General features: G+C 36.1%; 1 long non-coding RNA gene across 1 annotated transcript; it reads left to right on the top strand.

The window, feature by feature from the left end:
* Positions 1-1783: 1783 nt before the first annotated feature.
* Positions 1784-2017, top strand: LOC107680887 (uncharacterized). Its single transcript, XR_001633199.1, has 2 exons — positions 1784-1851; positions 1956-2017. It is a non-coding gene; the product is annotated as an uncharacterized LOC107680887 (long non-coding RNA).
* The last annotated feature ends 3529 nt before the right edge of the window (positions 2018-5546 follow it).

Genomic DNA, 5546 nt, shown 5'->3' on the forward strand with positions numbered 1-5546 from the left:
ATTCTTCGTCAATGTATCATATTCTTGTTATAAGAAATCATGTCAAAATTATACTCTGCAAGAGCGGGAACATTCGGACCATGTGACTGATGAGATGACATGTTGATTTATGTATTGGGAGGAGAAACATACAACACCCCGAGCAAAGACAATATCTAATTTGTCAAGTCACCATTTGGGATGTGTCCAACAGCCCAGTTTAAATACTCAAGACACCATCAAATTATGCTTCTAGCTTTTTAGTCATAGTTTTAGCCACCGTGATGCTGCTTTTTAGCGCTCTTTGAGTATGCTCTGGCTTACACGCCATTTGCTCCTCTAAAACCATGAGGAGAAAACCCATCTAGTCGCGTTACGTTCGTTCCTCTACTTTAATTTATTTTCTTTTCCGGTGAGAGTTTCGTGTTCTGAGTTAAGTTTTGTCTCCGAGTTCAACCCGGGTCTGTGACCGCCTCAAAACTTCAACCAGCCCACAACTCCGCATCTTCAGCCAACTCCCAACCACAGGCTTCCCAAGTCCTCACTTCAACGGCTACTGAACTTCCAGCCAATCAGCAACCTCGGGAAACCCCCTTTTCTGCAATGACAACAAAGGGAACCCCCCTACACAGGCAAAGCAAGTACCTCCGGATTCTAGCTGAACTGGTGCATTTAATATAAATTTTACCCTCATTGAGAAACTCGATTCAAGGGTTAATTAAGTGATTGATGGTTGTTCAGGTCTATGCAATTGCACACATTGCTGTAAACTTGCAAATGATATGATGAAAAAGCCATGACAACTTATGTTTTTAAGTTACTTTAACTCATAAAAATAATTTAAGCAATTTCAACTTTTTTTTATAAGTTATACTAGATTCAACTTGATTTTTTAAGTCAGTTTAATGTTACTGAAATTCAAAGAGCCCAATTTAGCTTTTTGGCACTAACCGGCCAAATCTCTGAACATGGATTCATGCGCAGGAGTCAAATTTATTCATGAATTTAATATCAGAGTCCTTTCCAAGAAAAAAAAAATATTTTGGATGCCACCCGCCATAAAACAAGAAGAAGAAGAAGAAGAACGTGGATGAGGTGAGTGAACGCTTGTATAACACAATTTTTGGGAGATTATTGTTCATTTTAGCACAATAGAGCAGAATTAGTTATGTTCTGTCATTGTTTTCCGAACTGTGTTTACCTTTCAAGTTTGGAATAAAGTTAAGCGGTTTTTTTTTAATTATTATTATTTGATTTTTTTTTTTATCAACCGTTCAAGCTAGGATAATATAAGTTAACTTGAGGTAGACGACGAGCTGTTTTCTACGACGCATGAACTAATTGTCACCAGTTTTGTCAGTTTGTTCTGTTCAAACTAGAAGAACATATGAAACTTCTTAATATGATTTAAGAGACCACGATTCAAACTATTGTTAACCTTGTTCATTTGTGACTAACGTTACTTTTTTAGAAAGACGTTTTTGTCAGCCGAACAACCGACATGTTAAACGTTACATTCAGTTGGACGCACTGTAGGCCTAACGTTACATCTGTTCCTCACAAGCTCGTTTTCTGTGCCATTTGTTATTTTATTGGCCATCATCATATATTTTATATATAACTTTGTTTTACGATTGCAAATTGCTTACTGGTAACAGTAAATGCAAACAAATGCATTATGTTGTATGAATCGGTCATATTTTAATCATGAACAAAAAGTCTGTAAAAGTGTTGTGTAACTTACATCTTTGGGCTAAACTGTAATTAGCAAGTAACCAACAATTCCCCGTTTACCTCCCTTTGTAGGCTATGACTGAGCACATTACACTGAGGATCACCATCCATCTTGATAATTGTTTTTAGGCAACTCAGGTTATTAAAGGGTTATGAGGTTCTTGTATAGGAAATGTCTTTGCTTGTGTGTGTGTTGTTTACAAGTAAATTTAAGTTGAATAATTATTATTTTTTTTTTACAGGCACACGCTTGTGAGTCTGAGACTGGATGAAGGGTGAGTTTTGCATTTCTGTACCAAATAAAGAGTATAAACTATATCTTAAGATAAGTCAATATTTGAACCACTTTAAAGTTTCCCCCCAACATATGTTTTTCTCTTTTTATAGGCAAACAGTTGACTGTGAGTCTGAGACTTGATGAATGGTAAGTTTTGCATTTATGTACTAAATAAAGAATATAAACCATATCTTATTAAGATAAGCCAACATTTCAACGACTTCTTCTCCTAGGATCATGAAACAGTCGTCCATAAAATGCATTGCTGTTCTATTGTAAGTAACCTTAAAGATTCCTAAATGAATCTACTTCTGGAAGGCCGAATAAAGTGCTTTTGCTTTCGCCTAGAAACACACAGCATCTCCCTGACATGGCTGCTTCAACCGACCAAGACAGAGACCCACCCGCCATTTGTTTCAGTGTGATTTCAGTAAGTTTGCTAGGTGCGCCCACTGCGCTTGAAAACGGACGGTGGGCAAGCTACACTTCAATACTGCAGCTTGGGTGGGGAGACTACAAGAGCAGCGAAAATTTACATTTCTATTTAATTTATGTTTCTCACAGTACTCAGCCTTCATGAAATTAATATTATGTTATCACAAATTGTTAAATATATTACCTTTTGTTGAATAAATGCTTTGAAATGGGAATTTTTAAACTTCGATTGAGGGCGATGACCACTTAGCGCCACTCTCACCTGAGACAGGCAGCACATCTGTCAGCACAGACGCTGTTTGCCCATCATCCTGCATGCAGTGATGATGTTTATATTCATATTGTCTTCAGAAAGATATGGAAATGTTATTCACTAACGTTTCACATGGTTCATGCTTAACTCACATGCCATAATTAATATCATGACACAATCATGCCTAACTCGCATGGTCCTTTATTAAAGCAGCAATTAACTTACATTTTAATAAAATTAAAAAGGTACTCATCTTTCTTATTCATTTAAATAATGTTTTTATTCAGTTAAAATAAATAAACAGCTCACAGTTGATCAGTTAAATGTCCATTTTCGCCGATAAAATCAAGTTATGCGCGCTGTACGGAACACCATTATAAGTCTGTACGGAACACCGTTAACCCTTATCATCTTCCGTACACTGGCAGAGGCGGTACTTTTCCCCACTTTTCTCAAAAACTATTGGTCCTAAAGACATCAATCAAAGTGTGGACTGTAGAATGGGTATTCCCCCAGAGAATGATCACACAAACATGCTTGTTTGTCTTTCAATAACGGAGGAGTGGTCGCTGGCGTGTGGCGAATAGTGAAAAGTGTACGGAACATGGTTAGTCTACGTTACATCTTTGGGCTTAACTGTAATTAGCAAGTAACCAACAATTTCCCGTTTATGAGGTTGTTGTATAGGAAATGTCTTTGCTTGTGTGTTTGTTGTTTACAAGTAAATTTAAGTTGAATACTTTTTTTTTTTTACAGGCACACGCTTGTGAGTCTGAGACTGGATGAAGGGGGAGTTTTGCATTTCTGTATCAAATAAAACCCTGTTTATAAGCACTGCAAGAAAACATTTTTTTTTAAATGTTTCAAACAAATGTTGTAGTATTTTTATTTTTTTTATCTGGATCCAAAATAAAGTTTACATTATCCTAACTAGAAAATTTTGAACTTAAGTTGAAACAGCAAATATTGTAAAGTCAAATGAACTTAAAACAATTCAGCACTAGGCAAGATTTAAATTAGTGAGCTGAAATTACTTGTACTTTTAAGTTGATTTAACTTAAAATTTTAAGGCAGCCACAAAACTTACGTTTTTAAGTTGAAAGGGGTGAAAATTTTTTACAGTGTGGGATTTCACATTTTCATTCTCTCAAACTCATTCTTTCCTCACTTTCTCTCTTCCTGCAACGTGTGTGAGTGCGTGTGTTTGTGTTAGACTAGTTTATATGTCTTAGATTTATCCAATAAAGTCTTATTGATATTGAAACGAGAAGTATCTTGTGTTTTGTGCTTACAAGTTAATGTCTTAAACTGCCGATCTTGTTACTGTGCTAATTAATAGTGTTTTCACTATACTTTGGATATTAATATCCATTGCAGAATTGATGTTATATGGCTCGTTCAATGAATCCCTGGCCGACTCAGTGATCAGCCGTAAAACAGTGATTGTCCAAATTCCCTATAAAATCATAAATTATTCCCTTTGAGCTAAATTGACCTGTTTCCCTTACAAATGTATGAACATTAGATTTATATCCAGTCAGCCAGACTGAGCTGAAATTAGCAGAACTTTTGATGAAATTAGACTAAATGGCATGTGATGTCTACATGCAGAAAACAAAATCTGTGTTGTACATATGTATACTGCAGGCTTTTGGGACAAATGAGAACTGACGAAAAGATGGCAAATACAGGAATGTAAAACGTTTGATTGCTTCTTCAGGAAGGCTTCAAAAATGGATAAGATTTTTTTTTAAATGCCTGAGAACTTAATTACATCTGTGGTGTTAACTGGACATTTGTTGACTTACGTGACTAGTTAGTGCAACAGTCAGGTTCTGTAAGTAAAACATCATTTATTTTTTTCCCACAGGGAAATTAATTTTTTACTTAACCTTTAAAGACTGAACTGTTCACATTTCAACTTATTTTTTAAATAATCATGATGAAAAGCTACATTTAGGGTTTGGTATCGTTTGTTTTTTTTTCGATACCGGTGCCAAATCGATACTTTTAAAATGGTACCAGTGCCTAAAAGGTGCCTGAAATACTTACTAAAAAATAAATAAAAAAATCCCCCCAAAAACTGATGGATTGGCCATTAGAATAGAAATAGAATAGAGTGCAAATGAGGGTCAAGTTTTTTTAATTAAAAAAAACAAGCAGATAAAATTAGAAGTAGCATTAGAATAGAGAGTGCTAGAGTTAGAGGGTCAAATGAAGATGAAAGAGATGTGTTTTCAGCCGTTTCTTGAAAATATTAAGGACTCAGCTGCTTGGATTGAGTTGGGCAGGTCATTCCACCAGGAGGGAACAGTTAATGTAAAAGTCCATAAAAGTTTTATCATAGAATGCAAAATGTTTCAATACAAGCATTTCACTCAAATGTAATTTATGCAATATTTCAAACCTTTAACCCACTTGGGAAAATCAACCCATGGCAACAGTTTAAAAGTAGCACAATTCTGTGGAAAAAACGCGGACTTGGCAACCCTGCATCCAACAAGAGCTGCAGGAGTCAGATTTGACTGATCACAGGTCGAGAATAAGAATACACCGCATCCTGAGAGCGGCAAAATTATATACAATATTAGAATGTTTAAAGGAGTGGACACGAAAATCGCGGGAGCGAAACACATGTTGCGGGAGCAGGCGGCAATGGTCAGAGATTCAGGGGGAGCGAGATGAAGAAAACAGCCGAATCCCAGACATTTTGGGAAATTAAGAAATCCCGGCCGGACGCATTTTTGTAGGTCCAAAAGAGGACGTATGGGTCACCCTAATTTATAGGGTAATTTATAATTTACAAGAAGCCTCATCAGATCACAAAAGGAAGCATTTGACTGGTGTTGTGGAGTAAAAAGGTTATAA

Source organism: Sinocyclocheilus anshuiensis, unplaced genomic scaffold (genome assembly GCF_001515605.1).
Source record: "Sinocyclocheilus anshuiensis isolate Anshui unplaced genomic scaffold, SAMN03320099.WGS_v1.1 scaffold1230, whole genome shotgun sequence".
Taxonomy (NCBI): domain Eukaryota; kingdom Metazoa; phylum Chordata; class Actinopteri; order Cypriniformes; family Cyprinidae; genus Sinocyclocheilus; species Sinocyclocheilus anshuiensis.